The sequence below is a fragment of the Apium graveolens genome, chromosome 2 (assembly GCF_009905375.1).
Source record: "Apium graveolens cultivar Ventura chromosome 2, ASM990537v1, whole genome shotgun sequence".
Classification (NCBI taxonomy): domain Eukaryota; kingdom Viridiplantae; phylum Streptophyta; class Magnoliopsida; order Apiales; family Apiaceae; genus Apium; species Apium graveolens.
Window position 1 is genome coordinate 117,736,249 of NC_133648.1, and position 9,416 is coordinate 117,745,664.

At 37.4% G+C, this 9,416-nt stretch overlaps 1 non-coding gene across 1 annotated transcript; it reads right to left on the bottom strand.

The window, feature by feature from the left end:
* Positions 1 to 3,145: 3,145 nt before the first annotated feature.
* LOC141709985 (small nucleolar RNA R71) lies at positions 3,146 to 3,252 on the bottom strand. Its single transcript, XR_012570530.1, has one exon. It is a non-coding gene; the product is annotated as a small nucleolar RNA R71 (small nucleolar RNA).
* Positions 3,253 to 9,416: the final 6,164 nt, after the last annotated feature.

Genomic DNA, 9,416 nt, shown 5'->3' on the forward strand with positions numbered 1-9,416 from the left:
CCTTAGTCTTGGTAACAGGCATGATGAGAGGTGTAGAAATTTAAGGCCTCATAGCTTCAGGAAATGTAGGCAAAGAAATATTTAGAGCACCCATGATAGCTCCTAATGATACCGAGTTTTGCATTTGAAGCTGCTTATGAGAGTCTACCAAGGTCTTGATGTCAGCCTGTTGACTTTGTACCAGAGCTGTGAGTTGAGAGACTTTTGTTGTAAGAGAATTATTTGAAGCTTGCAGAGTGGAGACTTGTTGTTGAAGAGACTAAATTTGGAGATTAGTGGATGTTGACATGGAAGGTTGGGAGCTTGAGGAGACAGAAGCAACAAATGTAGTTTGAACAGATTTCCTGATGCCCTCCATTAAAAGAGCTGAAGATTCATACCTAGCTTGATGCAGTTGATCCAATTTGACCCTAGTGTCATTGTTACTAGTGATGTGATTTTGGAAAACTTCATATAGGGCCACAAATGATTGCTTTAGGTTCTTAATGCTTTGCTCCATAGTGGACATACCAAACCTGGCCATTTGATCAAAAAATTTCTGGAATTTATTCTTTATTTCCACCTGAGTTGGAACAAGGTCATCCAGTTTTTCTTTTACCAATCTCCTTATCCTGGAGTCTGTTGTAGTGATTTACTTATGAGATGAAAAGCTTTGAGTTGAGCTTTGTAGACTTCTTTCACAGCATCATAGAATTCTTATGGACTGAGAGCCTTGGCATTGCTTCCCACGATAGTGACATATTCTTCCCTAAATCTTGCCAAGACCTCATCCATGCTCAAGCTGAAGTCCTTTTCTAACCAAGCATCTACATTCCCATCATGCTCAGCTTCATTTACAATTTTCTGCTACTGCTTTTCAACATCTTCTTTGTATGACAGCAAGATTGCCTGATAGTCTTGATTGGACATGTCAGTTGTGAGAAGTTGTTGGATAATATGGGCAAGGCCAGAAAGTTGATCCACCAAAAAGTCATTCATTGTTATTGGTTGAGCCTTAGCATCCTGCAGCCACTGAGAGATAAGGTGTGAGGGTAATTGAGAAGGGTTTGATGTTGAAGGGATGTCTGATTTATTTGAAATGGAGGGTAGAGCGAAGGTAGGTAAGCCTATGATTGGAATCATTGTTGAACTCACAATAGGTACTGTAGTTGTGACAGTATATTGTTCACTAATAAGTGGATTTTATATCTACTTGGAACGCTTCATTACAAGCTTAAGTTGGTGTTTTGAACTCAAGTAGTTGGTATTTTTAATATATTTTTGTGTTATTGCATTTCAGGCATCAATTAAATGAGGAAAGGAGATTTTCAAGGAAATATGCTGAAAAGATCTAAAAATTGGAAGCCTAGGCCATTATTAAGTTTAATATAATCCATTTAGCTTCGCGTGGGCAGTTGAACCGCCTAATTCTGACGAGCAGAACTCAAGATACGACCAAAAGAAGAAACTGCAGAAAAGTCCAGAAGTCAGGCGCGACCGCCCCCAAAACCAGAGCGGTCGCCCTGCCTTTCTGCCAAAAAACCAGTGCGCCCGCGCTGATTTGAGCACGGCCGCCCCGCCCTTTTTGCTCCAGAATCCTGGTTTTAGTAGAATTTGATAATTTTGAGAGTCCAGGTCCACTAGGGGCTTATATATAGTGATAAAAAGACATTTTTAACGACAAGGAGCGAGGGGAGAGCAATAAGAAGACCTAGAGAGCACAAGAAGGCTATAAAGAAGAAGACTTTTGTTTTCTTTAGTATAGTTGATACTTGGATGCTTGTTTTCGACTTGTCTTTGAACCCTAGTACTTTTATATTTTTTATATCATGTTTTCATTGGAACCCATGGTGACGATGAGTTCAATTATGAACTAATCTTTATCGTGGGGTTACAACGGATTTAATTATGGATTTCTATAGTTAATTTGTTCCAATATCTTGGTGTGTGGTGATTGATTGATATCCTAGTATTGGTTGTGCTTATTCGTCTTATGTGCGTAGCTAACATATAAGATAGCGTGTTAATCTATATTGAAGCGACAGTGAATATAGAGGTTTAGAACTTGCCATGCTAGCATAGGTTCATGTATTTATTATGCATGATTCGTATGTAATTTTAACCATCTTACTTGCCCTATGTAATCACGATAGATAACTTGTTCATTAAACCTTTATGTTGTCAAATTCTATAGACATATAGGGTCTCAACATAATTGGTTTCTATTCAGCTTCCATCACTTTTGTGGATGTCTGATAGTAGGGTATTCGTACAACGAAAGTTGGCGTTTACTAGTTTCGTGTTATCTGATTAGTCTTCATCACCATCACATGCTAAGGTTAAGAACAATGATTTTGAATGAAGTAGTAATGAAGTTAAAATCCCATGTTTGTCTCATATAGTTAATTCAATCAATTTTATTTTTAGTTAATTGCATGTTAGTTTAATCTTAGTTATAATCATCTCAACTTGTTATTATCTTAGCATTGAACGATAGCCATACCATTGTTGCATAGGTGTATAATCTTAAGTTAACTAAAAAGGGTCTCTATGGGAACAAATCTGATTTATATCTTATACTACTTGCGAACGCGTATACTTGCGTGTATTTATAGCGCGTATTTTCGCCCTAACAAGTTTTTGGCGCCGTTGCCGGGGAATCGGTGTTAATTTTTAGTTTATGTGCTTGACATTAGTGCTCGTTAAAGTTCACTGACTCGGATTCTTTTACTTTCACATTTTACTTGTGTGTGTTTCAGGTACTCTAGTTTTTATTGTAATGGGAGAACCAACAGCAACGAAAGTGTTGATGGATTATTCTCAACCAAAGATCAATGACATTTAATCTAGCATTGTCAGGCCAACTATTGCAGCTAATACCTTTGAGATCAAGTCTGGAATAATTCAGATGGTACAAAATTCAGTCCAGTTTGGGGGTGCTCCAACAGAAGATCCCAACATGCATATAAGAGATTTCATCGAGATCTGCGACACTTTCAAGTTCAACAATGTTTCTGAAGATGCTATAAAGCTGAGGCTTTTCCCATTCTTTCTGAGGGACAAGGCTAAGAGCTGGTTACACTCTCTACCAGCTGGTTCTATCACTACTTGGGAGGATCTTGCTCAGAAGTTTCTTACTAAATTCTTCCCTATGGCAAAGACAACTGCACTCAGAAATGCTCTTACTCAATTTGCGTAGCAATCAGGAGAAACTCTATGTGAAGCTTGAGAGCGCTACAAGGAGATGTTTAGGAAGTGTCCTTATCATGGCATGCCTGATTGGATGATCATCAGTTGTTTTTATAATGGGTTGGGAGCACAGTCTAGACTCATGCTTGATGCAGCATCAGGTGGAACATTATGGACAAAGAGCTATGAGGAAGCTTATTATCTAATTAAACTGATGGCTGCTAATGAATATCTGTATCCAACCCACAGATTGTGACAGGGCAAGGTAGCAGGAGTTCTGGAAGTGGATACAGCTACGGCTATCACTGCTCAACTAAAGGCGTTGTCTATGAAGATCGATTCTTTGGCTAACTATGGTGTTAATCAGATAACCAGTGTTTGTGAGCTGTGTGCCGGTTCATATGCTACGGAGCAATGCATTATATCTAGTGAATCAACTCAGTTTGTGAGCAACTTTCAGAGATCGCAGCAACCAGTTCCAGCCACTTATCATCCGGACAACTGGAATCATCCTAACTTCAGCTGGAGCAAAAATCAGAGTACGATGCAACAACGTTATCAACAGTTTGCAGCAATGTAATTCAATCCTCCTGGTTTTCAACAATCACAGTATGCACCAAGAACACAACTCCAACTTCAACAATAAACTGATGGATGTGCAGGTCTATCTTCGAATGAAAAATCTGAATTGGAGGAGTTGCGGCTTATGTGTAAATACCAGGCTTTTATATGCCAAAGCCAGGCTGTTTCTATCAAGACTCTGGAGAACTAAATAGGGCAAATTGCTAACACCTTATTGAATTGACCATCAGGAACGCTTCCTAGTGATACAGAAGCCAATCCAGAAAAGAGGAAAGTTAACGAATAGATGAACGCCATCACCTTGAGGTCTGGAAAGGTCACAAGCCCCCAAATTCAGCAAGACGAAAAGTCTAAAAATTATTTCCAGAATGCAAGTGCATCTGCATCTTTTCTAAATCCAGAAAATGAGATAGTAGCTGAAAAAGTGGTGCAAAAGGATGCTGAGGTAGAACTGAAGAAGAAATCTATTAAAAGCAATCATCCTGAGGGAAATACAGGGGATAAAAAGGTCTACCAACCTCTGCCATATCCTAAAAGGCTTCAAAAGCATAAGTTCGACAAGCAATTTGCCAAGTTTTTGGAAGTTTTCAAGAAGCTGCATATCAACATATCTTTTGTTGAAGCTCTAGAAAAGATGTCGAGCTATGATAAGTTCATGAATGGTATTATATCTCGGAAGCTAAAGTTTGAGGAGTTGGAAACCGTTGCTCTAACGGAAGAGGGCAATACTATGCTGTAACAGAAACTACCTCTTAAGCTTAAAGATCCAGGAAGCTTCACGATACCTTGCACCATTGGCAATATGTCATTCGACAATTGTTTGTGTGACTTGGGAGCTAGCATCAATCTGATGCCCTTGTCAGTTTTCAAGAAACTAGGACTACCTGATCCAAAACCTATGAACATGTCTTTGCAGTTGGCTGATCGTTCCATCACTTATCCGCGAGGAGTAGTGGATGATATCTTGTTTAAGGTGGATAAGCTCATCTTCCCTGCTAATTTTATCATTCTAGACTTTGAGGAAGATAAAAAGATTCCCATAATCTTGGGAAGACTATTCTTGGCTACAGGCCGACCTATGATTTATGTGCAAAAATGAGAGCTTACGATGAAGGTTCAAGATCAGAAGGTCGCTTTTAATGTGTTCAAAACAATAAAGTTACCCGCAGCTAAAGAGGAGTGCTTCAAAGTAGAGTGGGTCAACTATGTCATGAATTCGGAGCTTGAGCAATTGCCAAAGTCAGATACCTTACAAAGAGCCTTAATAGGGGAATCAGTTCTTGAAGATGAAGGAGCAGAGCAACTGCAGGTTTTGAATGTACCTCCGTGGAAGAGGAAGTTGGATATGCCATTCGATTCTCTTAGGTTAGCAGAGCTGAAAATTTCTCAGGAGCGTCTCGAACTATCGATTAAAGAAGCTCCCACACTTGAGCTCAACCCACTGCTAGATCACTTGAGTTATGCATTCTTAGGTGCACCCCCTAACAAGGGGTTGAAATACATCTATGATAATCTAAAGGGTGATTGGTCGGTTCCTCTAATGCTTACAGAGGGTCCCTCTCGTGCACCACAGACAGTTGATAGGTGTGGTCTTGGTTATGCGCAGTATAGAAGGTTGATTCGGAATATTGAGGCCATGCATGACATCCACCGACGTTTTGCTGAAGATTTGACACACGATCTCGGTACTATTTTCCGAGACACTGATGTTGAGGTTGATTGTCCACCTGATCCTCCACCCGAAGAGGGTGATCCTCCCGCTAACTAGGTAAGCCTGAAATCCTTATTATTACCTTCAATGAGGACATTGAAAATTTTAAAGTTTGGGGTGATAATGTAAGGATGAGTAGTTGTATGTAGTGTCCATATAGATTCATGTTGCATGTATAGTTGTATTTCATTCATATTTTTGCATGATTGGTCATTTAGGTCATATTTGTTTGTATTTTTGTTCGTGTTTTTATGTGAGTTCATATAGTTGCATATGCATGCATATAACATAATCCCTTAGGTTGAGCTATTTTTGATTGATAAGTTGATGTTGATTTGAGTGTTGTGATGACGAATAGAGGGTTGTTTAAGTCTAGTGAATTGATTTGCAGACCCAGAATTTTTGGTATTCTCTTAATGGCAAACGAACACTGAATTTTAATCTGGAAAAAAACTTGAATTTTATTGCTAGTGTGAATAAGGCTAGGTGTCAAATGGCTAGTAGCTGGCTCATAATTTATGAGTAGTCTAGGGTTGAATGAGATGGATCGAAACGCACTCATTCAGAAATTGTTGTAAAGAATTGAAAAAAAGAGAAAAAAGAAAGAAAAAAGAAAGAAAAGAAAAAAAGTATGTGTTATGCATAATTGATCAAGAGTGAGCTCTTTAATACTCGAGTCATTGAGTTCTAGGGGACTTTGTACCTAGTGACATAAGGCTTTGATAGTCTGAGATCCGCTAACCTAACGCTCGTTACATGGGTATTATTGTATAAGTCTTTTGGGACCTTATTCATTGCATGATCAAATAAGCATTTGTGTTATGTGTTATGTGTTCAATATAAGCATGAATACTTGTATAACTCTAGTAATATGAAGGTGTTGTGAGTCAATATGTGTTTAACGTCTATTCTAATTATAAACTTGTGATTGTTTTGACGATAGATAAGTTATGGTATTTGATCTAGTATCGAGAGTATTTCTGTTAAGCATCCACACAAGCACGTTTCTGTTTATGAGTTGGTTTGTGGGATTTATTCGAACTCTGTTAAAAGTCATTGCATTCTTAGAGGCATTAGCTTGTTGGTTGGTTATAGTTATTCTGAGGGGATCGATTACATTATCATTTAGCTGCATTCAAGTAGTTGCATTCATGCATTAGTTCTGTTTTGTAGTTTTGAATATGTTTATGCTTGAGGACAAACATCGATTCAAGTTTGGGGGTGTGATAAGTGGATTTATATCTACTTGGAACACTTCATTATAAGCTTAACTTGGTGTTCTGAACTCAAGTTGTTGGTATTTTTAATATATTTTTGTATTATTGCATTTCAGGCATCAGTTAAATGAGGAAAGGAGATTTTCAAGGAAATATGCTGAAAATAGCTAAAAATTGGAAGCCTAGGCCATTCTCAAGTTGAATAGAATCTCGTTAGCTTCGCGTGGGCAGTTGAATCGTCTAATTCTGAAAGGCAGAACTCAAGATACAACCAAAAGAATAAACTGCAGAAAAGTCCAGAAGTCAGGCGCGGCCGCCCCCAAAACCAGTGCGGCCTCCCTGCCTTTCTGCCAAAAAACCAGCGCGCCCGCGCTGATTTGAGTGTGGCCGCCCTGCCCTTTTTTTCCCCAGAATCCTGATTTTAGTAGAATTTGATGATTTTGAGGGTCCAGGTCCAGTAGGGGCTTATATATAGTGATAAAAAGACATTTTTAACGAGAAGGAGCAAGGGGAGAGTAATAAGAATACCTAGAGAGCACAAGAGGGCTACAAAGAAGAAGAATTTTATTTTCTTTAGTATAGTTGATACTTGGATGCTTGTTTTCGACCTGTCTTTGAACCCTAGTACTCTTATATTATTTTATATCATGTTTTTATTGGAACCCATGGTGACGATGAGTTTGATTATGAACTAATCATTATCGTGGGGTTCTAATGAATTTACTTATGGATTTTTATAGTTAATTTATTCCAATATCTTGGTGTGCGGTGATTGATTTATATCCTAGTATTGGTTGTGCTTATTCGTCTTATGTGCGTAGCTGACATATAAGATAGCGTGTTAATCTCTATTGAAGCAACTGTGAATATAGAGGTTTAGAACTTGCCATGCTAGCATAGGTTCATGTATTTATTATGAATATAGAGGAAATTTTAACCATCTTACTTGTTCTATGTAATCACGATAGATAACTTGTTCATTAAACCTTTATGTTGTCAAATTCTATAGACATATAGGGTCTCAACATAATTGGTGTCTATTCAGCTTCCATCTCTTTTGTGGATGTCTGGTAGTAGGGTATTCGTACAACAAAATTTGGCATTTACTAGTTTCGTGTTATCTGATTAGTTTTCATCACCATCACATGCTAAAGAACAATGACTTTGAATGAAGTAGTAATGAAGTTAGAATCCCATGTTTGTCTCGTATAGTTAATTCAATCAATTAATTCTTAGTTAATTGCATGTTAGTTTAATCTTATTTATAATAATCTCAACTTGTTATTATTTTAGCATTGAACGATAGCCATATCATTGTTGCATAGGTGCATAATCTTAAGTTAACTAAAAAGAGTCTCTGTGGAAATGAATCTGATTTATATCTTATACTACTTACGAACGCATATTCTTGCGTGTAATTATAGGGCGTGTTTTCGCCTTAACATTCACCACTAGGTATGGCATTTTTACCCGACCCGACGGATACCCAACCCGCTCCTATCCGTTTGGATTTACCCGAATCCGATTTTTTGGATTTGGATCTGGATCTTATTTTTAGACCTGAAAGAGTTTGAATCTGGATTTGGATCTTAGATATACCAAACCGATACCCGACCCGAAACCCGAAATCCGTTCCAAACCCGATTCGAACTCGAAAGCAGAAAAAAAATCCAAAAGTATATTCTTATCTTACATAATTTTATAACAATAATACATGATTTATATATAAATATATCAAATATTAAAATCTTATATTTATTACCAGGAGATTGGAAAATTTTCAATAAATAAATATATTATGTTTGAGCTAATACTGAATTATTTATATATGCAGAGTACTATATTTTAGTTAAATAAACACACTGAAGAGTCGAACTTTTAACCTACATTTAGGAAATTAAGACCTTGACCACTGCACCAACCCTTTTATTGGCAATATATAAATTACTATTTTTGTATATTTAGCATTCAAAAGAACATATTTTTATAATTATATAAATATATTTATTTTTAAATAATTAATTTTAAGATTTGTAATTTCAGAATTGAGTGTTGGCAGCTCCCCCTGAATAGATGAGGGAGCTTCAAAAGATATGCTCTCAGAGCGTGTGCCATCCTTATTTCTTCTTTCATACACTTGAATGTGTTCAAGTGGTGGTGCAAACTCTTTACAAGGTGCACTAAGGAGAGTGTTTTGTTCAATACAGATACCTTATTGAGAGCATGCCTCTAGAGTCTGTTTTATTCCCTCCTATTAACCTACATCCTTCTGAGAGGATGCGGAGGTAGCCAAATGAGTGGTCAACTCAGATTTTTTTGCCTTCTTTAGTTTCTTGACCAGGTTAGACTCTAGTTGAGTTTGATCTTCACCACTCTCATTAATAACAGTTATGGGTGCCTGCTTTCTCTTCTTTTTACTCACTTCACCCTTTTGAGAGGATGGAGTGGTTGGTTTCCTAGCTTCTAATGGTAAATAAGGAAAAGTTTTAGTTTGGGAAGGCCCCTTGTGGTGTTCCTATATTTTTTCTTCCATGCGAAAAAGAGCCATAAATGTACTAGATTGAACATTTCATCTCATATCAGGCATAAGGTAAAGGTAAGTCCTGAATCTCTCCAACATAAATGGAGTAATTCTAAGACTTAAAGTTACCTTATTTTTTGTAATAAGTGAGCCAAATAGAATTTGGACACCTGTTTATAATTGCCTATTATTGAGTGGCATTTATGACACTTTATAA